The following is a 27,691-nucleotide window of genomic DNA, read 5'->3' as shown; positions in this document are numbered from 1 at the left end:
CCATCTGTGTGTGGCCAAGCACAGAAGCACAATTGCTGGGTGCGGTGGCCCCTTGGTGACCGGCTGTGTGCGTGCGCTCACCCATCTGCAAGGGGGCTGAGGGCAGGTCTGTGGTCACGGCCGCCCCAGGAGGCCAAGGCGCGGCCCACGATGACCTTACTTCCGCCCCTCGCCCGTGCACCTGCCTCACAGCCACCGCCGGCCGCCCGGCCTCCCCACACCTGCACCTGCACGCCACACCCTCCCAAGCACCTGCCTGTCTCGTATGCTTCCTTTCACGTCCCACCGCAAGGTATCATAGACTGGGTGCCTGCGTGTCCCCCAAATGAACGGGCCCTGGTGGGATGGGGGTGGTTGGGGTTACGTGAGGTCGGGAGGGTGGGGGTCAGAGTCCTCAGAAGACAAATCTTTCTCTCTGTTACATAGTGTTCTCTCTCTCTCTCTCTCTCTCTCTGTCTCTCCCCCCCCCCGTTTCTGTCTCTCTCTCTCTCTGTCTGCAGGTGAGAAGCGGCACCCCGACTCTACACTCACCTGTGTCTGCAGGGACCACACCCCCAGGACAGGACTCTGACAGAGAGACAAGAACCTCGCCCACAGATGCTCCCCGTGGGGAGTGACCCTCTGTGTGGTGGAATCCCCCTGCTATGCCCTGAGTGAGGGGGCCAGCGCCCAGCAGAACAGGAAACCAGTGACAGTGACTTCACTGCATGCGTCCACCCAGTCACCACCTGGGTGCCGGTGGGAAGGACCAGCCACGAACCGGCGGCCAGCCGGCTTTGCTGAATCACCACAAAGCATGTTGCAGCAGGAGGCAGGAGCCAGCCAGCCAGCCAGCAAGCCGGAGGAGGGCCATTCTCTCCATCACCCCGCAAGCACACCCGAGACCCCTCTCCTGGGACCGTGGCAGCTGGGGGGCCCTTCCCGGTTGAGGAGAACTCCATCCCCTTCGGAGGAGAGGCACGGGCCACTCGATAACCCGCCATCCCCTCGGAAGTTCATTACATCTCCCGGCGGGCGTGAGGGTCGCTAAGCAGCTGCTAACAGGCGAAGAAATCGGCGGGCTCCTGGAGACAAGTGCAGGCCCACAGCTGCACACACACACACACACACACACTCACACACATGCACGCACACACGGCCCCCCATCATCTGTGGATAAACGGCCCCTGACACGTTTTCAATACGATTACATTAGCGCAAGTGGGCCGTGATGGATACCCTCCCACCCGGGGCGCGCCCGCCATCCCTCACCGGGAAGTGTATTAATTATTCAATGTCGCTCGCTAATGCGAGAGTCGATGTCGGCCACGAGGAGAAGGGACTCCCAGCTGCCCGCAGACCCCGCCGCCTCAGAAAAGCGGAGCGCCCACCCGGCGGGGCCCCGGCCGCGGCCGCCACCTCATGAAACCCATCCATCCGGCTGCCGCGGGCACGGTGTCACTGCATTTGCAAAACAGGATAATTGAATCTATTTCTGAGTGGGTTTTTTTTTTTGTGGATAAACAGAGTGGTGTGTTCCGAATGACTCGGGCATGGACAACAATCGTGTACATTACGTGGCCAAGGGGCACCCAGAGGTGGCGGTGCGTGGTCACAGAGCCACAGGGGAGGAGGTTTCCACGTTCCACCTGGGCCTGCCGGGGTGGGGGCCACATGCAACCAGCCGTGCAGTGAACATGCCACCTTCTCAGGGAGGGCGGCTCTGTATGCTTTGGGGCCAGAAGGGTCCCCTAAATGTGCCCACGTGCTCATCCCCAAACTCCCCACGGGACCTTGTTTGACAAACAGGACTTTGCAGGTGTGCTTACTCGAGGGATGTTGAGGAGGACAGGTGACCCTGGCTGAACAGGGGGGGACCGTCTGATGTCACCAGCGGCCCTGCCCAGCACAGCCGTCTCTCCGGCATCACTGAGCAATCCCACAGGTGACAGGGACCTCAGGGGCCTCAGGGAAAACTCGATGAGGAACATGGGTGCCCACAAATACGAGAGACCAGCCAGGCGGGGGGGGGTGGTCCTGCAGCCCCCCAGGCGGTGAACTCGTCCCCCGGGAGTCCCGGGTCGGCAGGACACCCCGGTGAGGAGCCTTGTCGTGGAGGGCACAATAATGATAATGACAATAAAAATAATAACAACGATAAGAAGAAGAAGAAAGGTTTGCAGAGCGACAGTATCGTAGCCAACGAGGTTCATCCCAGGCGCGATCCTTGCTCCGTGAAGTAATAACCGTCAGTCTAAAAGCAGACAGACCGTGTGTGTCATTGGAAGGCTGTCTGCATTTTGTTCTGCTTTTATTTATTTATTTTTGTTCCACCCACTGCTGGTGTGGGCCAATGCAATCACGCTCAGAAACATCCAGCTAGCTGCCGTGCGAGTATCACCCACCCCTCAGCCTCCCACGGAACAGGTGTGCGTCGGGTCCACGGCCAGGAGCTAGGGTGCCCTGTGCCCAGCCGTTTAAACTCGGGGAACCTATGCGGCAGGCAGTGGAGGGGGGGCTGGCTCTGTGCCAGCTGCAGGTTTCAAGAACTAAGGGCAAGAACTAAGCGGCTTCTCATGACATTTCTTTCGCAGACGGTTATCCTGGGGAATCTGGCCTCAGGGGTGCCGCTGGGGGCTGCTCCGAATTAAGGACATTGGTGTTCCCCAAAATCAGACCTGCATGGTGGGGAGGAGTGTCCAGAGCCGGTGCCCATGTGGAGGGGCCGGCACCGTCGGGAGAGCTGGGGGCAGACAAGGCCAAGATCGAGGTGTACGTGTGCTGTTCATCCTGCATCTTCAGTGAATACAAAACACCACGCGCTCAGCCTTTCGGGGGTCTTTCTTCTGTGATTCACGCTGATTTTATTTCTCCAGCTTCTCTCTTTCCCCTGAAGCCTGTCAGAGCCCTAGAACTCTCCAAAAGCACCAGGTGGTGAGCACTGACATGGATCATAGCTGGATTTGGCGTTCTTTCCTTGCCCTTCAAAATCACAGCTTTCGCCCTGGCTGGCGTAGCTCCGTGGATGGAGTGCGGGCTGTGAACCAAAGTGTTGCAGGTTCGATTCCCAGTCAGGGCACAGGCCTGGGTTGCAGGCCACGACCCCCAGCAACCGCACATGGATGTTTCTCTCTCTTTCTCTCTTTCTTTCTCCCTCCCTTCCTTCTCTAAAATAAATAAATAAAGTCTTTTTAAAAATCACAGCTTTCAACAGGCTCCTCAGAGCATGTCAAGAATAACGAACAGTGAACGTCACCATGTTCCAGTTCAATGAAGCTCAGTTTAACCACTTGAGCTTCAAGTGGTTATAAAGTATCCTCCCCTGTCCCCACCCCCCTCCCAGCCCTGGAGTCCGGGGTCGGGACGTCACAGGTGGACAAAGACACAAGCGTCCCCAGGCCGGGCTCCAGAGCACCACCTCCTTGCCCCACCATAGCAGCAACCTTCGTGGCAGGACTTCCGAAACGGGTGTGCCAGCTGTTAATGAATACAATCATACACACATGTTCTGCTCCATGTCACTGACAGTACCGCTGGCCCTTCCAGGACGTGGGAGCAAGGGCTGTGGACACCCCCTGTGGTAGAAAAACCCACGTACGGCTGTGACTGCCCCCCAAGTGTCAGCCCCTCACAGCCTCTGGGTGGAGGAAGCCTGCGTAGCCACACAAGCCATCAACAGACATGTACGTGGGAGGTTATATGGATTAGATACAATGGTTACAAACCAAAGTGAGCTAGAGAAAAACTGCTGTGTAAAAAATCATAAGGAAAGGAAAAATACATGTACAGTATTTATTTTTAAAAATGTGTGTATGTGTTTAAACCACGTTGTGTAAGGGTCCCTGGAACATACAACATATTCTGTGTGATATTATATAATGATATGTTGTCAGTAACGATTGTGAATTGTGGTGTTAATTACGTCCCACCATCCCCCCCACACACTAAAAAATAGAAAAGACATCTGTATTTCCCTCCTGCGCGTGAACATGCGGAAGTTTCCGGAATCTGCCGTGCTGATGGGACTGTTTCTGGAGGCATTCCTCCTCCAAGGAGCCCCCCGCCCCGAGCAGCCCCCCTCAGAGAACCACACCCCCCCCCGGTGACCTCTAGCTATGGGTCTAGGGTTCCCTCCGAGGTGTCAGAGCAGCCATCACAGGACGCCCCAGCCTCGGGGTTCGTGTGGGAGACGCCCCGAGACCCCGGGCAGAGTCTGAGCACCCTTGGGAGCTCCGGACATGAGATGCGACTTCACAACAGCGAGGGTTCGCTCCTGCGGGCGGACCCAGGAACTTGCACTCGGGACCGAGTCTGAGAGCCAAGTCCCTGCCGATAATCCCTGAACCCACCGCAAGGGGAGTCCCTGCTGGCAGCCGAGGGCCTCACGGGGCCGGGCTCTCTCTCTCCACGGGACGGGCAGGGTCCCCCCCTCCCGCAGACAGGGCACGGTCAGTGCCTGCTGCCTGGGGACACTTCGTTTCCAGCTGAGGTAAGGAGGACATCATGAGTGGACAGTCACTGTGAATTTTGGAACCTGAAATTTATCACTGGAGCCATTTTCCAGTGAACAGTGTCGCACCGCTGAGCAGGTTCACGGTGTCGCACAACCATCGGCGACGTCTGGTTTCAGCACATTCTCCTCGGCCCAAAACAGACCCGTCCCCGGGAGCAGTCACCCCTTCCCCTCCCCCAGCCCCTGACCACCGCCGGCCCCCTCTCTGTCCCTGTGGACTGGCCTGCTCCGGACACTTCACATACACGGAATCCACACCACGGGACCGTGGGTGTCTGGCATCTCTCTCAGAGCCTCCTGTGTTCCAGGTCCTTCCACGCTGCAGCCCTGGTCAGAGCCTCGCTCCTGTTCTTGGCTGCATAATATTCCGCTATGTGGGTGGGGCCCATTCTGTGCATCTGTTTATCTGTGGGTGGACATTTGGGCTGCGTCCCCCTCCCGCCTTTTGTGAATGCAGCTGGTACGAGCACGCTCTCACAGGTTTTTATTTGAGTTACTCTTCCCAACTCTCTTCGGCCATATCTGTGCCCACCTACCAGTGTGCCCTGTGGAAATCCTATGCACCCCTCTTTGGGGGGCCTGGGGCCTCCCTCTGACAGGTCAGGGTCTCCGCCAGCAGGTGGTGTCTGGCCTGGACCAGGGCAGGGAGCAGGACCCGGGAGCAGGAGGTGTCGGGAGGCCCCCCTCCTTGGCCGAGGCGGAGTCGGGGAAATTCGGGGAGGCCAGAGGTTTGCGGCGCCAGCTGCTGGCTCCAGGCCCTCGGCCACACATGTGCGCTCATTGCACACACGCATCCCGGAGAGGTGGGCTCCCAAGGGCTGGGGCGGAGGCGGCAGGAGGAGGCGGGCTCTTTCAGCCAGATCGCTCAGAGAGGAAGAAATAGGGGGCCCGGGGAAATATCCTTTGTCTTGCATTTCTGGCCTGGGATGCAGGGGGGGGGGGAGGCCGGACCACCCACAGAGGAGGCCACCGCGTTTCCGCAGTGTCCCGGGAGCTCAGCTCCCACACAGCGGCGCTCCCACTCGCCTGCCCATGTTCTTTCTCACGGCCTTACTTTCCACGCAGACCTAGGCCCCAGGGAGTGGGGGGTGGAGGGCAAGACCCCAGGAGGCTCCCCCTGGGGCAGCAACATTAGCGGAAGAATCTAGCCGCGCAGCGTCCGCGTACACAGCAGCCAGAGACCCGCCGAGCCATGGCTCTGCCCAGCACGGCTGCGCCCCGGAGCCGTGGGCCTCTGCGCCACAGCTCCCAGGGCCCCGAGAGCCGTCCAGAATTCACGTTCCAATAACTCTGCGGACACTGGTCACGAAAGGAACACGCACGATCCGCGGCCATAACGAGTACGATGAACAGAGGAGACAGACGCGGCCTGGGGTCGCTGACCTCCCGCGCGCAGCGGCGCGCCCGCTCCCCGCCGCGCGCACACAGGCGCCGGGCGCACGCACACCCCGCGCGCCCCGCGCGCGCGCCCCGGCGCCCGTCAATCTGGCGGCCCTGCAACGAGCCTGTGAGTAAGGGCGAGAAGCTACGTGATCGCATCTGACAGTTCCTGGCAGCTGAGCCCTGGATGAGATCTCTCTCTCCCGACCCGAGATTGAATTTGGACTGAAACACAGGCCTCATTTAAGCAGCAATTAAAGCGCCTTATAGACTGGAGGAGAATGGAATGATTAATGCAAAGAGTCTTGTTTAATGGGGATATTAAGTAAACTGATGGTTAAAATGCCCATATATCATCCGCGGGCCCCTAATTGGCTTCCTGTTTCGCCAGCACGGGGCATTTTCGGGAGAAATTACGTCCCTTTAGCGCGACCGTTTGCAAATGCAATAAATCAAGCTCGCGGGTTTTTAGCTAATTTTGATGGAGACGAAATGGCAACCCTCCCAGGCGAAAGCGCTGGCAATTACAGCTCATTCCCGCTTCCGAGGCGCAGAAAGCGGGACTCGGAAGGGGACGCCGCCCCCTGGCCTGCAGCCCCCGGGGAAGGAGGGGGCGGAGACCCGCACTCCACCCCACCCCCACTCCACGGCCTCCCCACACGCCCTTCCGCGTCCCCAAATGCTGTTTCCCCGGCCCAGGGCTCCAGGCACTGTTGGGTCAGCCCGCCCGCGGCAACCCAGGCCTGCCTGCCCTGTGTCCACCGGAGAAGATGCAAAGGAAAAAGTCGCATGCTTACTGACTAAACTGTTTCCCCCCAGCATCCACAGTCCACTATCCACACGGTGATGGGTGAACTCCCAGGACCTCAGCATGGGACTGCATTTGGAGACGCATCTTTAAACAGGTGACTACGGTGACATGAGGTCCCTAGGGTGGCCCTGATCCCACGGGACTGGGGTCCTTATAAGCAGAGGAGCTGGGGACACAGACACACCCAGAGGGATGCCCGTGGGAGGACACGGGGGGAAGACAGCCGTCCACACGCCCAGGAGAGAGAGAGGCCTCAGGGGGAGCCAGCCCTGCCCTCCCCTGGGTGTCAGCCTCCAGCCTCCAGGACGGGCAGGGAGAAATGTCTGTTGTTGCAGCCGGCCAGCCTGTGGGGCTGTGCCCCAGCAGCCTTCATGAAAATACACACACCTAAGCATTTCCGCCTTCCCTACGTCCTTTCAGAGTCTTTAAAAATGCCGATTCACACTCAGAACGCTGGTCTGTACTCATTTCTCTTCCAAATCCCCAAGGTCACCAGCAACGCTTGTCGGGCCACGGCCAGGACAGTGTCCACCAGCATTGTGGCTCCCTCTGCCGTGAGGCCTCCTCGTCATCGAGACTGGCCGGTCTCCGAGTGCCCTGTGGACCGCAGGTCCCGGCCCCTCTGCACTGGGCTCTTTGCCGACACCCAGTGCCTATCAGTCACTCGCAGCCCAGGCTGAGGGCAAGTCTGGGGCGGGAAGGGAAGAGCAGGAGGGAGGACCCGGCTTTCCTTCTGGTTTCTGTGTTTCAGGGCGGACACGTCAGATTACTACAGCCAGCTCTCGTGCATTTACGAGAAAGCCCTGTGGAATGTGGGGCTCCCTCTGTTCTCATCCGATGCACACGGAGACAGGCGTCCGCAGATTAATGCGTCACTAACGACTGAGTCATTGCTGATGGTTCGGATCCATCGTGATGTGCAGCCCTCTCCAAGTCTCAGGCTCTGAATCATTCCAGGCAGACATCCATGTCCAGAAGCAAAACAGGGTGGGTCCTAGCTGGTCCGTGAGCAAGCCAGCGAGAAGGCACCAGGAGCCCCACAGTGGCCGGGGGCGGGGTCAGGACACAGCCATAGGTCACTGTGGGCAGCTGTGAGGGGGCACAGGGCTGACCACACCGGCTGCAGCCTCTGCTGAGGCGGCTGTGGCAGGGAGGGCCTGTGACTTCACGCCGGGGTCCTAGGGAGCCACGGGTGGCTCTGGAGCAGGCAGTGGCAGCAGCCAGGAAGGGTCTCGTGGAGCAGAGGCTGCATGTCTGTGCCAGGAAGGTGGACACCCGCCCACCCGTGTATTTAGCAGATGAGCGCTGGATGCTGGACCCTGCTCGTCCCTCCGTACGGCAGGGCAAACGCACAGAGATTTTAGCTTCCGGGCCGAGAAGGGCAAATCCGGAAAACAAATACAGCAAAAATCCGCACAGGCAGGCCGGTGCGTAATACCCAGGGGAGGTTTTCCTTTGCCTCCGCTGCCAACTGAGTGAGGAGCAGACTCACGTTCAGCGCAAACATCCACGTTCGAAGGGACACAGGGCAGCACGGAGTGCAGTCGGTGCGGCCACGCCTCGGCCCCCAGGGGTCCTTCTCCAGAAACGGCTCGTATTCTGCGAGATAAACCGTTCAAGTGCCGACACCACAGAGGGTAGTTAAGCTGCAAACTAACCATCCCTTGATATCCAGGGACATTCAGCTAGAAATCATTTTTTAAAGAATTTATTTACTTATTTTTAGAGAGGGAAGGGAGAAAGAGAGAGAGAGAGAGAGAGAGAGAGAGAGAGAGAGAGAGAGAGAAACATTAATGTGCAGTTGCTGGGGGCCGTGGCCTGCAACCCAGGCATGTGCCCTGACTGGGAATCGAACCTGTGATGCTTTGGTTTGCAGCCCACGTTCAATCCACTGAGCTACGCCAGCCAGGTGCTAGAAATCATTTTTAAAAACAATGTGTGCACCACTCCCCAAGTGTTTGGAAGTTAAGCAACATCCTTCTAAAGAGCCCAAGACTCAAAAACAAGGTTCCGACAATCCATGAGAAAACAATTTGAATATAGTCGTGGCGATAACACAACACATGCACACGTGTGGTTTCGGCTTCAATGTATATTTGAGAAAGGAAAAAACTGAAAACCAGTCATCTCATAACACATCTTCATAAGTGAGAAAAATAGGAAAACAGACTGGATCCAAAGAACAAGGACGCAAGGGGCAGAAATTAATGACACAGAAAACAAGTGTAGAATATAACCAACAACGGTAAATGCTGGTTTCATGAAAACACTAATAAAATGGATACACTGTGGGCAAGACTAATTTAAAAAAGAAAGGAAAACACAAGAAAAGAAAAGAAAAGAAAAGAAAAGAAAAGAAAAGAAAAGAAAGCAAAGGAAAGGAAAGGAAAGGAAAAAGAAAAGAAAAGAAAGAAAAGAAAAGAAAAAAGAGAAAAGAAAAGACACAACTTAGCAGTACAGGGAATTGTAAACATGGGGGTGGGTTTGCTGTACATAGTGAAGATAACCCTATGTGACTACCTTTGGAAATAGAGGGGAAGTGGAGAAATCCTGAGAAACCCACCAGATATCAACACCGATAGGAAAAGGAGAAAATGTGTTTGGTTCTACATGTAACAAGGAAATGGGCTTCCTGCTTTCTAAACATCCCTGAGCCCAGATGCCGATCCGCCAGCGACGCAGCCAAACGTTGGAAGAAGGACCCACAGCGATCTCACACACACTCGCCCGGGAAAAGATGGACAGGGCTGGGTGCACGGGCAGGTGACCGTGTCTTGGGCCCAGCACCTCCGGAAACTACTCCAGGGCGTGCAGGCGGAGGGAAGACGGCCGTCCATAGACAGATAGCAACCCGGAAGCCGGGCTCCCTGGGACTCCCCTGAGCGGCCCCCCACGCCCAGCAGGAACCCTCACCCGGGAGAAAAACACAGCCACACAGAAGCCCTGTGCGTCACGGCCAGTCTCTTGTGGCTGAATCTCGTTTCCCGGGCTGCCCAGGAGGTGCGCTTGCTTTTTCCCCTGACACGGCTCTAGTGGGGCTTCATCCTGTGTAAGTTCATTCGAAATCATTTCACTAGATTGTCTCGGGACCGCTGAGATATCAGCATGCATTTTTTAAAAGATTTTATTTATTTATTTTTAGAGAGGGAAGGGAGGGAGAAAGAGAGAGAGAGAGAGAAACATCCGTGTGTGGTTGCTGGGGGCCGTGGCCTGCAACCCAGGCATGTACCCTGACTGGGAATCGAACCTGCGACGCTTTGGTTGGCAGCCCTCACTCAACCCACTGAGCTACACCAGCCAGAGCAGCATGCATTTAAAAAAAAAAAAAAAAAAGATCAAAATGGGTGAATTTTGGGGCAACCATTTTAATGTTGAAAATGGAAGAAAATATGCACTGTGTTTGGCATATTACACTTTATTCTTTCCCGAAAGGTGGAAATGCAATGGCAGTGCAGGAAAACCCACAAAGGTGTGTGCCGTGTGTGCGGACAAGGCGCTGCGACTGAGGGACCGTGTCGGAAGTGGTTTGGGAGGCCGCCTGCCGGGGACGTCTCCCCGGACCCTGCTCCATGGTCAATGTGGAGGGCGCTCCGATCGAGACATTTGATCACCCCATCGGCCCCATCACCCCAACGTGGGACCACGCACACGGGGACACCCCACGGCCCCCCGCCCGCTGGTCCCATATCCACACGGCCTGTCTGCCCGCTCACGCCGGCTCCCAGCGGCACCCCTGAATGGGCGGGTCCCTAATCACAGCCTGAACCCCCAAACCTCGGCCCACCCAGTGCACTGGGGCTCCCTTCGCCCTAATTTCCGCACCTCTGGTGAGTATTGTCTTTACTGGGGTCACGCCCTGTCCGCCGTGCTCTGTCGAGTCCTCATAGGCCCACGGGAACTGTTTTCTGGATCGCGAGAACGTGAGTGTTGGAAGAGAAAGGGTTTGCAGACCCTGTTGCCACCACCCCTAAGGGTGCTGCTGCACCTTCTCTGTGCCCTGGGGATCCGTGCTCCCTGGTTCGTCCGCTTTTACAAATCAGGGCCTTCCCACCCAGCGTCTTCTGAGGCTGAGACTCACCCCCACCCCGAGGCCCCTCCCGGGAAGACAGTTTCCTTTCCTTTTCCCCGGAGCTCACCTGCTCGGCCCTGGGCTGCCACCACCTCATCCCGGGAGCCCTGGACAGCGGCCACCCGCCCCCAGCCCCCCACCCCCCGCCCCCCGTGTCCCCACAATGGGCCTTATTGTGTCGGGAAGAGCATGTAGAATCCGTCCCATGTGGAACCGGGCATCCAAACCGGCCCAGTGCCCTCGCCCTGCTTTGCTCCAGGACAAGGACACCTTTGTTCTGGGTGGTATCCCCCAGACCCGCCGCGACCCGGTTGAGATCGGAAAAGTTTGGGCTGCGGTCGCCAGCGAAAGGGCGCAGCTCCTGGTGTGACGCGCGGCGGGCGGCCCCCCACCCCCATCCCCACCCCCCGGGGGTCGGACCGGCCTAATTCAGATTGACGCGCCGATACACAGAGGCTCGGCCCACCCTGGGCTGCGGCCCCTGAGAACCTCTCCCCGCGGGGCCGGGGGGTGGGCCACCTGGAAGATGAATAAACAGACGGGACCCGGACCGCGGGCTCGTCACAGTCCATCCCGGCGCGGGCCGCCCGCAGCTGCACCTTGTTAAACCGGGCGGCTGGTCGGGGTGACGCCGAAGGGCCGTCTTTATCCGCAGAACGGGACGCGCAGCCGGCAGGGGGCCGGACTCCGGCAGGGGGACGCCAGCGGGGGCGGTGTGAGGTGGCGTCTGTGATGGGTGTTAGGGTCACGGCTGGTGTCATGGCCGCTTGGTTATTGTCACCAAGGACTCGGGCGTCCTTGCGCTGGGAGTGGCCGGCGTCCCTCAGACCCGCCGCGTGTCTCGGGTGGGCGGGGAGTCCACCTGGCAGGACAGGGCCGGGACGCAGGCGGGCAGGGACCCCATGCGCGGCAGGACCCCGAGCCCCCCCCCTCCGCGGGGGTCTGTTCATCAGGACACAGGGTGTCCAACCCGGGGCGCACCCTCAGGACGCGGCTGTGTCTCAGCGACCCCTTCCCGGGGGCCAGGGCTCCAACTCGAGCCTTCCGGGGTCACGCCTCAGGCCGCAGCTGGGGCACCTCGGGGTCTCGGGGGCAGTGCCCCTGCTCCATCCTGTTCTGTCACATACACGCTCCCGCCGTGGCCCGTCCACGTGGAGAGGTGTGGGCACGCCTCCACACGTGTGTTCCCTGGAGTGTGAACGTCCTGCCAAATGCCATGAGATGCTGTCCTCCTCGTGTCCGTCATTACACACCTGGACCCCCCTTGGACATCAAACGAGCAGAACAGACCATGCCCCTAAAGACAGGAGTCGGATGAGCAGGTGTCCATGTGGGGGAACGGGGTGTCCACCAAGGGGCCCTGTTTCCTTGTGGGGTCCGAGCACGGACTGTGGCGGTGGCCCTGTCATTCTGCAAAGATCCTCAAACCCATCCAACTGTGCACATTACACAGGAGAATGGGGGGCGTGGAAATCATATGTCAATACAGCTGTTTGAAACCGTGTGGAACAGCTCAGAGCCCGTGGTGGGGGGCCGTACCAAAGCAGGTGATGGGTGGGTCCCCTCCTGTCCCAGGCCGTGGGAGGTGCTCTTGAAGCTGTGCCCCCCCCCCCCGCAGAGGTGGCTGCTACCACCACCAGCAAGCGTCCCCAAAGGGCGGACTGAGGGCATCAAGTTTGGTCTCAGGGAAAAGCTGTGTGAGAAGCACAGAGTTCGTCCTCGGTATACGGTGTCAGCCAGTCTTTCTCAGGAGTTCTGCACGTGTGAGGCCCGTAACCCTGTAACTGGCTGGTGTGGCTCCATGGATTGAGCGCTGGCCTGTGAACCAAAGGGTCGCAGGTTCAATTCCCGGTCAGGGCACATGCCTGTGTTGCAGGCCAGGTCCCCAGTAGGGGGCGCTTGAGAGGCAACCACACACGGATGTTTCTCTCTCTTTCTCCTTCCCTTCCCCATCTCTCTAAAAATAAATGAATAAAATCGAAAACACAAAGAAAAGAAACTGTGGCCCCAGTATGGGGGGACGATGTTGAGACTGTTTTGTCCTCCTTAGCCTCAGCAGGCCCCAAACCTACGCATCTCCGGGCAGAAGGGACAGGAACCATCTCCCCTGATTCTGCACCACACGCCTGTCGAAGGAGCAGCTAGCTCCTCATGAGGCCCCGAAATGTTCCAACGTGACACTGGCGCCTTGGAAATATCGTCACAATAGCATTTTAATATTAAAGTCACTGCCCTGGCAACAATGATTAGAATGGTCAGAAAAACAAACAAAAAACCACAAAATCACCCACATCCAGCACGCACTATTGTCACTGGCCCACATTCAACCATCTGCCCTCAGCATCAGATTTCGTTTTACAGATTTTCATTGTGTTTTTCAACCAAGGTAGACACTCGCGACGGTTCTGTATCTGTTTTGGGCACATGGTTACACTCGACCTACAGAGTGATCCCCTGGCATTGCCAGTACCCGCCAGGCAGCTGGCCTATTACCGTATTATTGATGATATGCCCTGAGCTGGACTTTACATCCCCAGACTACAGTAGGGAGGTTCCTTAAAAAGTTTTAAATAAAATCTTCTGCTTTTGGGTATTTCTCTGAACAAACCCCAAAATGCTACTGTGGAAGAATCTATGCACCTTCATGTTCATTGTAGACTTATTTATACAACAGCTAAGACATGGAAGCAGGCCTTGGGGCCAGTGGAGTAAAAAGCTGTCGTACGGTCCCGCCGTGGAATATTACTCGGCCCTGAAAAAGAAGAGAAGAAAATCTTGCCGTTGGTGAGAGCGTGCATGGGCCTTGAGGGTGTGAGGCTGAGGGAGATCATTCATACGGGGAAAGACAGCTGCTACCTTGTGATCTCCCTCACGTGTGGAATAGAACGGACAGAATGAATGAACCAAGCAGAGCCCGTCCTTGCAAATCGCCGTGTTTGCTGAAGGTGTCTTCCCCGGGGGTGTGTGGTGTGTGCTCTGCAGGCCGACACCTCCCACCCTGGGTCAAGGGGGCACTCACCACCCCGAGGTCGGAGACTGTCCCTCACCCCAGGGCTCGGGGGTGGGGGGGAGGGGGAGTGCCCTCCAGGCTGACCTGGAACGGGCTCTTCCTTGCTCTCTGTCCCCTCGATAAGGGGATAGGGTTCACCCACCCTTCCGGTGTGACAGCTGCCCCTCAGAAACTCTGGGTTCTGGCTCCAGCATTGTGGCACCTCTGGTATCACCCTCTCTCTATGAACCCACCCCTGGTCCCACCAAAACCTGTCTCTCCAACATCACCTTTGCTGTTATTTCTCGTTGCCGCTCTGACTTGCTTGGGAAGCACCGGGCTTCCTGGAGGAGCAGGGGTTCTGAGATGGACCTGCATGGAAATGCAACCAGACCGCAACTGTGACCGGTGACGACCCGGGGCTCCGAGGGGAGAGCTGCCCACCGCCCTGACGGACTTCTGCTTCTGAGGCTGCTTCCCCCACGGAAGCCTGCGTCCCGGCCTCTGGCGTCCCCAATCGGGAGTGAGGAGGGAGCCCGGAGGGACCCAGAGCCCGTGGGTCCCTGTGACGGGAGACTCCCACCCCCGCTCCAAGCCTCCGAGTGTCAGTCCTGCACGCCACCTCCTCCTCCCGGGAAGGAGCCGAGCGCGAGGTACGAAAATAAACAGCTCCTGCCACACACACGCTGCCTTGACAGACAAATCCCCTAAAGCTACGAGGCAACTGGGGAGAGGTTGCCGGGCCCGGCTGAGGCTCGAGAGGGGCGTCAGCCGCCTGCGGGGGGGAGCTTGGGGTCCTGCAGGGGAGGGGAGGGTGGCCGACACGCACAGGCACCGGGGCACACGCACTCACACACACAGACACACAGCCAGACACACAGACACATGCAATGCCTATGTGCGCCCACATGAGCACACATACATGCACACGTGTGTGTACATCTACATGGATGCAGGCACTCACATGTGCATGTGTGGAAGTACATGCACACACTCATGCAAGCATAGGCACATGCGATCGTGCGTGCTTACCCACATGCATCCAGGTGTGTGTGCATGCACTCACATGTATACATGCTCACGTGTGCAGGCACATTTGTCACTACACGTGTGTGCTTGTGTGAGCACACATGTGCTTGCAGGTGCACATGGGCACGCATGTCCATAGTTCAGTCACACACTCGCTTGCACACTCGGATCCACACACGCACACGTGCCTGAGAGGGATCGCCCTGCCCTTCCTGCAAACAGCGGACCCCAAGTTCCTAGGAAATGAAATGGAAATGGACTTTTCCGTGAGGCACGGAGCACCCCCATCCTTTTCACCATCCCCCCCCACCCCCACCCGCGCTGCGCCGTCCCCGCGGAGGCCGGGAGCCCCTCGCGGTGACGAGCGTCTCTCAGGCAGCGAGGGTGCAGGGTGGCCTGGCCCCAGGGGAGCGGGAGGCCCTGGGCGCCACACGGTGAGAGGCGGGGGCGGGGGCACCCCGGGCGCAGGGGCGCCCCCCCCCGCGCGGCGCGTACGTGTGGGTCCATCGCGGGCATAATGTGTCATAATTTGGCTTCCGAGGCTGACAGCCCGGCTGACTCCGGCATTAAATCATCGCCCTGAGGGATCCTCACTCTGGCAATTCCTGCTGCTGGGCCTGTCATCTCTTCCCACACAGCAGCTATCACTTTTGACACGACCGGATCAAAATTAGTGGGTACATTTAGATGTAAATTAGAGACATCCAAGCATACTAATGAGCACAGAAATGCAGCCCCGCGTAATTGACACGCCAACAGCTTCCTCCCCGCGCGCGCGGGCCCGCGCCGGGGCCTTATTAACACCCGGGGAACCAAAGTCGCGTATCAAAAAAAAGTGGGGAAACTTTTTTGAGGGGCATATTGAACTAAAGCCTTACATCCCAAATAAGTCTGTAACGCGAGCTCACTCTGCGGGCTCCGCGAGCCCACGGCGGCGCCCGGGCGCGCGGGTGCGCAAGGAGCCGTGGCCGGCCGGGCCAGCCGCTCGCTGCGCACTGCGGTGTGCGGGGGCGTCTGGCGCCTTCACGGCGGCGTCGGGCGGCGCTGTCTCTCCGCTTCTCCTCCGGCGCGCGATCCCGAAGTGGGATTCTCCTCCTCCGAGCGGCGGTGGCGTAACCCGGCGCCCACGTCCGTGCCAGGTTGCGTGCGGAGGACGAGCGTGGCCAAGTTCGGAGCCCACAGTGTGGCTGTGCCTGCAAGCTGGCCCCACGCTGTGGGCCGGAGCTGGGCCACGTAGGAGCTCCCGCACACCCCGGGGGGAAAGTGACGCCCATTCCCCCCCTCGCCCCGCCATCCGAGAGAGCCCGCTGTCTGGCAATCTGCAGTCCCCCCCGAAACTCCTCCGGGAGCCACCAGGAAGGAGCAGGGGTCCCCGCCTGAGCTCAGCTACGTGGCTGCCAGCAAGACCTACCCTGGGACCCCAGCAGCTGGGCATACACGGACCCGAAACAAGGCCCCTGCCTGGACGCACAACGAGGCGCTCAGTCAAAGACAGGGAGACACACAGACAGACCAACAGACAGGCCAGTAGGTATTAGAGGCATCCCAGATGCTCCGGTGTGATACGTCACAGAGCAACAGATCAATGAGGCAGGAGATGATGCACATTCTATCACAGAAACGCTCCATAATAGGGCAATAGACTCAGGATAAAGAAGACGGACCACAGGCATTGCATGATCGATAACGGATCAATAGACACATGGTGAAGGACACAGATACCTAGACACTAGGCAGGCGATGGGTAGACACACCAGCGGGGGCCCATGTCGATGCAGATTTTTTTTTAATATTTTTATTTATTTATTTTTAGAGAGGGAAGGAAGAGAGAGAGAGAGAGAGAGAAACATCCATGTGCGGTTGCTGGGGGCCGTGGCCTGCAACCCAGGCGTGTGCCCTGACTGGGAATCGAACCTGCGACATCGTGTGCAGACGTTGATACGGCAGGAGGCAGCTCCGAGGAGACAGCTGCACCCGGGCCCGCAGAGCAGCTCCCGAGAGCGGACCAGCCAGCGCCGGCCGAGGGGAGGAGACCTCGTTTCCCTGTGAACCGGGGCCCCCCCCCGGCACGTACCAGCCGCTCGCTGCTCTGCAGAGGGGGACCCCGCCAGCCAGCGGGCCGGCCACGCCCAGGCCTGCGTGCGGCCCCCTTGGAGCGTCGGCCAAGGTCACATCGCAGGAGGCGATCGGTGTGTATTTAGCTTGTCACCGGTGTTTGGACCTGCGCGCAGACGGGCGGAACGGGAACTAAACACCCTCCGCGGCGGCGGCGGCGGCGGCGGGAGGCAGGGGCCGGGAGGGGCCGCGGGGTGGCGGCGAGGGTAAACCAACGCCTCTCTCCCACGGACGGAACAGAGGCAGCCTGTGTCCTCCCGCCTCCCCCCTCCCCAGCGACGGGTCCCCCTCCCCCACACCATCCGTCTGCGTCTGCAGGGCAGGGAGCCCCCAGCGGGCGGCCCGCACCGCCCCGGGGTTTTACGCCAGAGGGAAGGGTCCCGGGACTGCGGCCGCCCCCTCCACCCACGCACGCACGCAGGCGACGCTGCCCTCCCCCTCGAGAGACCACACGCCTCCCGCCCCGTCCTCACGCCTCCCCGCCCAAGGTCCCCACGTTCGTACAGCGCGGGGCCCCAGTGTCCCCATCCGTCAGAAAAATCTGAGGCGTTTGCGGGGATCAGAAGGACCCCTCGCCCCTCTGCAAAGTGTCCCCATGGCCAGCACACATCGATGCCCCGATGGTGGATTCCCCAAACACGGTGGGACGGGAGTGTGCACCCTGTGACAGTCCCCACAGGGTCCCTAACCCAACGTGGGGAAGCTCTTTGGTCTCCTGCCCAGAACCCGGGTGCTGGCACAGCCAGCCTGCGCCTCCCGGCACAACCTCAGCGCAGCCGGGAGCTGACACGGGGAAGCTACTCGGATGGACGACCCCTGGCCAGCCAGAGGGGCCGAGGCTGCGTCCCCAGCAACTACACACCCTTTGTTTGTAGAGTAAAAACTGTGTAATCCCCTGGCTGGCGTAGCTCAGTGGATGGAGCTCGGGCTGTGAACCAAAGCATCGCAGGTTCGATTCCCAGTCAGGGCACATGCCTGGGTTGCAGGCCACGGCCCCCAGCAACTGCACATGGATGTTCCTCTCTCTCTCTCTCTCCCTCCTTCCCCTCTCTAAAAATAAATAAATAAAATCTTTTAAAAAAAAAAAAAAAAACCTCTGCTATCCCTCTGTGCGTCTGTGTAGTATCTACATCTGTCATCTCTGTATCATGTTTGCATCCTTGCATGGACCCACTGTCTGTCCTTTCTACTCGTCCGTCTGGACGGCGAAGGAGTCCCACCCTGCCCTCCTTTCTTCTCCAAACTCAACAGGACTCTTTCCTCCACGCCCCAGGCCCACGACCTTCTCCAAGACCGAACCAGCACCCCACCCCTGTGGCCTTCCCAGGAAGCATTCCTCATTCCCGTGACCAGCACTGGCCGGCGGCAGAAGCACAGAAAAGGGAGGCCCTGGGCGGGGCCCTGATGGGAGGGGATAGTCAGATGGCTCTGCTCTTGGAGCTCCTGTGGACAGAGGCAGGGATGGGACCAAGGATGCCGGGTCAGATGGGGCATGGATGCCGGCTGAGATGTGACACCTTCCGGAAAGCGTCCTTGGGCTCCTGCCTTCTGGCGTGGTCTGCGGCTGGCTTGGAGGCTAGATGGGTGGGTGGATGGATGGATGGAGTGGATAGATAAGTGGATGGATGGATAGATAGATAAATAGGTAGATAGGTAGATAGATAATAGATACATAATAGATAGATAATAGATAGGTAGGTGATAGATTCAGGGATAATGGTGGATAAGTAGGTACACAAGGATATTTACAATAAACAAATAATGCCAGGCAGACTAGTAGGGGTTGCAAGACAGACAGCAGAGATCAATGATTGGTTGGGGCACGGAGAGGGACAGACGCTCGTCCCTGCCTGCGTGGCAGACAGACACACAGACACACAGACATTCAGGCGGAGGTGGACGCAGTGATGATGCCCCCGTGCTAACACGGGGTGTCCAGGCTCACGGGACAACACCTGGCGCTGGGGGCGCACAAAGGTGGGCGCCCTGTGCCCTGGGGGTGCTGAGCCGCGTCCCGCCAGGCGCCTGGCGGCCCACCTGCCGCCTCGTGGTGACAGCCGGCCCTGCACGACGTCCCCGGGGAGGGTGGACGCATCCCGCGTGCTGGACTACCTCAGGGGACTCCCCCTTTCCCCCCTCCCGGGACCCTGGGCTCCCGGCGTGCTGCGCACTCGGGGTTTGTGTCGGCCGATAGCTGTACGCACAGAGTCCTCTGCTGGCTGAACGCCGGGCTGAAATCCCTCCGCGCAGAAACGCTCTTTTCCGGGGACTCTTTGCGCCAGAGCCAGTGTGTATTGGAGCGGCGCGCCCGCCCCTCCCGACCTGCTCTGCGGCCCCAGAGCGCTGCCCCTTGGGGGCTTGGGCTGCCAGGGTCCCGGAGCAGCAGGGGTGGGAGACGCGGGGACGGGCCCTGGGGGCAAGAGCAGAGACACTGGACCACGGACCCGCCCCCGCGGTCCCCGCCTGCCCCCTGCCCTTCCTCGCCTGGGACGTGGGCTGACACCCCGTCCCTGCCCCAGGGCTGCGCTCAGCGGGGCCACGATGATGTACGGGGTGGACGCTCGGTGGGACTCGCGGGCCCAGCCCGGCATCGTGACTGCGGTGAGTGGGGTGAGTGGGGTGAGTGGGCGGGCTCCATCCTGCTCGGACCAAGGTCAGGGCGGGCGCCCTCGGAGGCGCTGCTGGTCTGGGCGTCCCACCGACTGAGGGGCTCTGAGCAGCTGAGCCCTGGACCCGGGCTCACTCAGTGGGAGGGTCCCCCCGGGGTGGACGCAGGCACCCGGGCACTCCGCCCGCGGCTGCCGGTTCGCGGGGTGACTGACACGCTAAACCAAATACGCCCTAGTTCCAAAATGACGTCTTCCCCTTTTTCTTTTCTATCTCGGGGCACTGTGCCCTGCAGAAGTCACAGAGAGGCACGTGGCCGAGAATGTGACCTGGAAATATATCGGATTTGCTCTTCCCAGACCCCTAGGGACATGTTCGAGATGCCCTTATGTGTAATTGGAAGTCGAAAGAACAGAGGTCTCGTAGAGATGTCGAAAGCACAAAGACCGGATGCATGCCGTGATGCGTACACTGATGCCCCCAAAGCTCCCACATCCCAGTCCCTGTGGGGAGACCCAGTGATGTCCCCAAATGTGCCCATGTCCCGCCGTGCCCTGTGGGGTGGGCAGCACACCACTCCCCAGTGCTGGCAACAGCCAAGTGGCCCACACCTCTGAGTGTGGCCTTCCATGGTGAGGTGCAGGGGCCCCACCACATCCATGCCCTAATCTTCAGATCCTATTGGTGTGTCCTTTTATGCAGCACAGCGGGCTTTGGAGCCATGATGGTTACAGTCTAAGACTGCTTGTTTCAGTGGCCACGGGGCACTTGTGTCAGAATAACAGCTGGGTGGGTGGGGGATAGATGGGTCATCAATAGAGGGCTGGATAGATGGATGGATAGATGGATGATGGATGGTGACAGATGCATGCATGGAGGCTGGATAGGTGGCTGTCTCAGACTCTATTGCAAGAATGTTTTCTTTGGCCCTGGCTGGCGTAGCTCAGTGGATGGAGCGTGGGCTGCAAACCAGGAATCCCAGGTTCGATTCCCAGCCAGGGCACATGCCTGGGTTGCAGGCCATGACCCCCAGCAACCACACATGGATGTTTCTCTCCCTCTCTCTCTCTCTCTCTCTCTTTCTCCCTCCCTTCCTTCTTTAAAAATAAATAAATAAAATCTTTAAAAAAAAAGAATGTTTTCTTGACCAATCCTCACAGCAACCCCACCACACAGGTTCCTGAGACATCACGCCCCTGTGTCAATGAGGAAACTGAGTCACAGAGAAGTTGGGCATCACTCCTTGGGGCTGCACGGAAGGGTGGCGTGACCCAGGTATTAACCCCCCAGTCCCGAGTTTGCCCTTCCAGCATGAGCAGCCCTGCAAATATTTTGCTCTGCTGAATTAAGAAAAAAAGACTTTTAACTTGCAGAATGCAAAAGACTGGAATGTCAAGATGCCCCCAGCGTGTCACGGGCCCCCTGAGAGCCGGCCACGCCGCCTCCCCGCGTGGCAGGGCAGGACCCGGAGAGCCCACTGCCCGCCCGGGGGAGCTCACCTCTGACCACAATTAAGATCAGAAGGCGTCGGGCTCCGCGCGGCGGATGCGGGAAACCAGCCCAGGCCCAGCCTTTGATCTCCCCCGTTTTCCTGCCGTGGGTGACTCCGTGAAACGTACCTCTGCCTGCTGATCCCTTTCACGGTGCCCTGTGTCCTCTTTGAAGTTGAATTACCTGGGAGTGACCAAGTGCCAACGTGTGTCAGGCTAACCCCGGGTTTCCCCCGTGAACCTGAGTCCTGGCCGCCCACTGAACGCTCCCCAAGCACCATCAGCAGGTGGCCGTCTTTACACTTGAATGTCCCGTGTCTTTGCTCCTCACTGGCACTTTCCTCTCCTGCCAGCCTGCAAACAGTGTCTTTGCTGCTTGTGTCCTGCCTGCCCAAATGTCACTTGTCCTTCAGGGAGGATGCAACGCGGCCATGTCTGCATTCTCCCAGCGGCCCTGATTCCCAAACGGAGCGTCTGCACCAGCTCTCTCATTGCCGGGGCGGTGTGGGCCCCAAACGCCTCCAGGACCACGGCAGGAAAAGCCCCGGGCCGCATCGCTGTTGGCGTGAAGGCGCTAGGGTGTCCCCCAAGGGTGTCGCCCTGCAGCAGCCGGGGACAGTCCAGCAGCGCCCAGGAGGGCTCCAGCCAACAGCACCTTCCCACCAAAACACAGGTAAACGAAAGGGGCCCTGACCTTGATCGTGGGGCTGATCCTCACAACCCGGCCCCTGAGTCGCTCACAACAGCCCCCTGGGGTGTGCAGCCCAGTGTGGGGATGCCCCGGAGCTCCCAGCCTGGCCAGGACCCACGCATGTGGCCAAGTCCCTTCAACTATGAGGCTTCTCGTTGAAACATTCTCTCACTGAAACATTCTCTCGCTGAAACCCTGTCTCACCGAAACCCTGTCCCATCTGGTTCTCATCTGTCCACCCGCAGCTCACGCACGCACAGGCTTCCTGAGAACATCTGTGGTCCCGGAAGCCGGGGGCCCCTTCCAAAGCCCTCGCTGCTCACCCAGGAATTCCAGCCTCGCGTCGGGGAAAGCACTGTGACCCGCAGATTCCGGAGCAAAGCCGCCGGGCCTGCCTGCACGTGAGCGGCGTGTGACGGAGCTCACACCGGGCCAGACACTACTATCTTCCTTACAAGGTGGTGTTGCATCCCCCAAATCCGTGTCTGCCCAGAAGGTGCGGATGGGAACTGATCTGCCAACGGTGACTTTGCAGGTGGGATGAGGGCAGGATCTGAGAGGAGGCTGTCCTGGGTCAGGGTGGCCCTGCGTCCAGTGACAGTGTCCTGAGAAGGGACAGAGGAGGAGACGCAGACCTGGAGGAGAAGCCACGTGGTGATGGAGGCAGAGGCGGGAGGGATGAGGCCACCAGCCTGGGGATGCCTGGAGCCCCAGGAGCTGGAAGAAGTGGGAAGGACCCTCCCTGGAGTCCGTGGAGGGAGCATGGCCCCAGGACCCCTGGACCTCAGATGCCTGGTCTCCAGGACAGGGACGATGACCATGTGTGGTTGAAGCCCCAAGTGGGGGGTCCTTCGCCACGGCCACCCCAGAAATGAAGACAGCAGCCCGTGGTGGAACGGCGAGCCTTCCAGCGCGGGTGCAGAAGAGACGGTGGGTCTGTGCATGGGTGCGCGCCCACCCGGCCATGCTGGGGCAGCCCGCCTGGCTCCAGAGGCTGAAGCGCCCGCCCCCCCCCCCCCCCCCCCGCTCCGGGAGGCTGCCCACCGACGTCCGGGCCGTGCAAATGGAGGTGGCCCTGCAGAAATAAAGTCTGCACCTGCCTGGTCGGCACCGCCCCTGGGCGGGGGGGGGCAGCAGGAAGAGCAGCCCCTCCGAGGCTGGTTCTCAGGGGCGGGGGCCGGGCCGTGGGGGCGACTGTTGGAGCAGACGGGTGTCCTTGGGGTGACGAGGAGAATGTTCTGGAGCCACTTAGAGGTGACCCTTGCACATCGTGAGTCTAGTAAACGCCGTTGGATGATTCGGTGTAACCTGGTGGATGCCACACTCCAAAAAACAATGGAAATGATTAGAACTCCATGCTGACCTCTGGCAGCTCCGAGCCCATGAGGCGGGGCCCGGGCCCTGAGTCTCCCAGCCGCAGTGTCCGCCGTCCGGAACCCTGGACGACGGGGTGCCTCCCTGTGACTGTGTCTGCCAGCCTCGCCCACAGCGTCGAAGGGTTTATGGCTGCAAATGTCGCTGCTGAGGTCGGGATCCCAGCTGTGTGGGTCAAGCACAGCACAAAGCCAAGCCCCCCCCACCCCCGGAGCGCAGCGTGGGGAGAGCCCCTGCTGCCTCCTCATCGGCACTGTCAGAAACAAACACATGGAAGAGGAGGATGCAGGGACCCAGGGCACCAGCCCCGGGCACCCCCATCCCACCAGGGCCAGCTCCCCTGGTGACAAATAAACCGGCCTCCGGGCCCCCGGGCAGGTCCCCCCACTTTTGCTAGCACTCCACCCTGCCCGGCATCTGTCTCCCCAAATGGAAGGGAGAAATTGCTGATGCCCCTGCATGAGCCCAGGGTCCCCCCACCTTTCTTCCCAGAAAGGAGATTTCACGCTAAACCAGAAGTGCCTTGGAGAAGGGTGGGCCCCAGTGCCTGCACACCCCCGGATCCTCCTGAGTGTCCGTGCACCCCAGATCAGAGGGGCCCCCACTCCTCACGGCCCCTGCCCAGCCCCCCGCATCCCAGCCCCCAGCCGCTGGCTTCTCCACAGGCTGCCCGTGCCCAACCTCCTTCCGCGTCTGACAAGACGCCTGCTCTGGCTGGAAGCTCCTCCAGCCCCTGCCCGGCTGGGCAGCTTGAAGCAAATTGAACGAGCCATTTCGGACTCACGGGCCTCTGAAAAATTAATGGGTTTCTGGCTTCTGTGCGAAGTGTCCACACGTCTCCTGCTGGTAGCTCGGAAAGGGGTCCGCCTTGGGGAGTTCTGACGTCCCCGGTGTGGGCACGGAGGCCGGGGGTATCGGGGGGGTGGGGGTGGCTGTGCAGCCGAGACACCTCCAGCCGGAAGCTGGTGTCAGTCCCGGAAGGCAGGGACATGCTGCCGGGTTAGGGCCCTGCCCTCACCTGTGACTCGGGTTTGCCGGGGCCTCAGGGTCTGCGGATGGCAGGTCTGTGTGGCCGCTGCAGTCTGTGCCGGGGAAGGAGACGGGCCAGCAGTGAGACACCGTCTGCTTGGATTTCCAGCGCAGTCCACGGGGGGTCAACCACTCGGCCACCTCCCTGCCCTCACCGCCACCCCCCCCTGTGGCTCCAGCTGCCCGAGATCCCATTTGGGGTGCCCACCTCTCAGCAGTTACAGACCGAGTTAGGGTTAGAGTTAGGGTTAGGGACTGTCCCAGTGGCCAGACCTGTTGTCCACACTCAAGATGCTTCCTGGGGTTCCCACGGAGGTCCCTGTCCCCACTCGAGTGGGCTCCCACTTTCTCTCAAGCAACAGGACCCCCCTCACCACCAACTCCCCTCAACCCACGAGTCCCTGCCAGACTTTGGACCCTGCTTACCTTGCAGTCCTTCCGGAACACTTGCCACGCCTCGAGGGAGCGAGCTCCACTTCCATCGTCATTGGCACCTGGGGTCACACCTTCTCCCCACCCCCAGCGGGGTCCTGGATCACAGGGAGGGACCGGCCAGCCCGCACTTGGAATCCCCAGGGGTGACAGGGAGCCAGGACCAGCCGGGGATGCCTGGTTTCAGCAACCCCGGCCCCTGCATCCACGGAGGCCTCTTGGAGCTCCTTGCCCCACACCCCTGGGGCTGCCCCGTGCACCGAGACGCCCTCCTCAGGCTCCGCACCTGGAGTGCAAAGCCACAGAGGTCAGCATCCTCCCTGTGAACCCCCGCAGAGCTCTGCAAGAGGCAGCCCCAGCCTCCCGGTCAGCTCATTCTCACGAGGGAACTCAGACCTTTGCAGGGTCCCCTTGCCCTGTGGGGGCATGTGTCACGCACCAGAAATGCAGCCCGTGGCCCTGCTTCTGCTGAGAAGGCAGCTCGCTGGCCCTGGCCGGTCAGCTCCGAGGTACGAGGGTCGTCCCGTGAGCCCAGATGCTGCAGGTTTGATTCCTGGTCGGACACGTGGGGGACACACCTGACCGATGTTTCTTTCTCACATTGTTGTTTCTCTTGCTCTGCCTCTCTCTGTCTCATCAATAAATGCATCCCTGGGTAACGAGGAAACATAGGACCCGGAGCCCTAAACACCTCACACGTGCCCATGACAATAAGTTAGAATGTTTAGACCAAAGGCTTAGCGATGCAGAAAAACGTGATTTGCAAAATTGACCCCAGAAGACATTGAAATGTGTACACATGCCAATTTGTACCAGGGACATGGAGAAAATGCTGGAGAAACCACCTCCGCTGAAGTGGCAAGATTAGACGGTTTCCTGCTTTGGGGGAGGATCCCTCACAGAGAAATTCTCCCAAACTCAGGGTGAGCAGGCAGGCCAGCGCCCCGTACACTGTCACGGGGCATCGAAAAGGGAACAACAGTCCCTAAGTCATTTTATGAAGTAATTCTATTGGTTATACTTGAACTTGATAAAATTAGCACAAATAAAAGCAAAGGACAGGGCCTGGCTGGCGTAGCTCAGTGGATGGAGCTCGGGCTGTGGACCGAAGCATCGCAGGTTCGATTCCCAGCCAGGGCACATGCCTGGGTTGCAGGCCACGGCCCCCAGCAACCACACATGGATGTTTCTCTCTCTCTCCCCTTCTCCCTCCCTTCTCTCTCTAAAAATAAGTAAATAAGATCATTTTTAAAAAGATGCTTTAAAAAGTTAAAAAAAAATAAATAAAAGCAAAGGACATCCCACAGCCGCTGGTGCATGTGAATGCTAAAAATCCTACATAAAATACCAGCAAACAGACCCCGATACCACAGGAAGGCCACACTGGGGAAGCAGGGATGCTTTGGAAGTAGGGGACATAGGAATATCATTCCCACAGAAAGAGTCGTAAGGAGAAATATCGTGTAAGCAACTCTAGAGATCCCCAGGAAATCCCTTGGTAAAAGGTAGAAATCCTAAAAGCACTAAAAAAAAAAAAAAAAAGACTAGAAACAGATGGTTTCTTCTCAACTCGATAAAACATGTACCTCTGAGAATCCTGCAAGCAGAAGCTGCAGCAACCTCCCCGCACGGATCCGTTAATGCCATTACACCCAAGAAAATGCTAGATTTGTAAGAATTGGAAAATAAAAAAGTAAAATCACACTCCTTTTCAAACAGCATGGCAGGTGCCTCAGAAATCCTGCAGAATCAATAGTAAAACTAATTGTAACAAGAGAAGTTCCCTGCACGGGAAGGCACAGAAATGAATCCTGTTTCTGTGCTCCAAGAGCAACCAGCACGCACACCTTGTCTCAGAGAAAACACCGTGTGCCTGTGCAGCACAAAAGGTGAGATGGTGTCCTGGCTGGCGTAGCTCAGTGGATCGAGCACGGGCTACGAACCAAAGCGTCGCAGGTTCGACTCCCAGTCAGGGCACATGCCTGGGTTGCAGGCCACGGCCCCCAGCAACCGCACATGGATGTTTCTCTCTCTCTCTCTTTCTCCCTCCCTTGCCTCTCTAAAAATAAATAAATAAAATCTTTAAAAAAAGAAATGTTTCTTTAAAAAAAAGAAGAAGGTGAGATGGTCCGGAATACACGTAACGGGAAAGAACCAAAGCCACAGTGGGGTGAAACTGGGGAAATACGCCTTACACAGACAAAACCGAGAAGGAGCAAATAGACACTCCTTACTCGCGAGGATTCCTGGGCATCAGCCGATACTGGCTCTCCCTACGCTCATGGAGACATTTGACGTGATCCCTGTAAAACCACAATGAGCTTCTTCCCCCACCCCCCCCCAGAGTGAAGCACATCGATACCGAAGTTCACACCAAACACGGCAGGAAGACACTGGACGGGGGGTCGCGGGAGGGAGGGGTGGTCCTACCAGCTGGTGGAACAGACAGCAGAGCCCCGTTGTTGGAAGAGTGTGCTGCTGGTGCGGGAATCATACACGGACCTGTGGATGAGATCACAAGGTCCAGAGAACCAGCCCAGCTCCAGAGGAGGTCTGGTTCCGAAACCACTGATCGACATTCCCCATGAATGCGAAAGGCCCCATTCCTCATACCATGCACAAATAAATTGATCAGAGGCATACCTGTGGGGGGTGCTTTAGTATATAGGTAATCGTGGGGAAAATAGCTGAATTCCCACACACTGTGTGCAGGGAAAGGCTTTCTAACCACAGATGAAAGTCTAGATACAAGAAAAGGGACAGTAACAAATTTGACTCCACAAACGTATGTCTGGTCTTGTGGACAAAAAGTAAAACATACCATAAACCGAGCCAAAGACAAAAGACCTATGGAGAAAAAAATATTTGTGGCCTATGTCACAGATAAATGGTTGCTATGCTTACCACAGTCAGCTTCTGTTTAAGAAGGGGAAGGTAATAAACGCTGTGCCAAATGGGCAGGACGTGCAAACAGGTGCATCAAGGAAACAAAAACAGCTCTGGTGGTGTGGTTCAGTGGATTGAGCACCGGCCTGCAAACCAAAGGGTCGCAGGTTCGATTCCCAGGCAGGGTACATGCCTGGATTACTGGCCAAAGTCCCCAGTAGGGGGCGCATGAGAGGCAACCGTGCATTGATGTTTCTCTCCCTGTCTTTCTCCCTCTCTTCCTCTCTCTAAAAATAA

This window comes from Phyllostomus discolor, chromosome Y (genome assembly GCF_004126475.2).
Source record: "Phyllostomus discolor isolate MPI-MPIP mPhyDis1 chromosome Y, mPhyDis1.pri.v3, whole genome shotgun sequence".
NCBI lineage: Eukaryota > Metazoa > Chordata > Mammalia > Chiroptera > Phyllostomidae > Phyllostomus > Phyllostomus discolor.
This window is presented reverse-complemented; position numbering follows the sequence as displayed.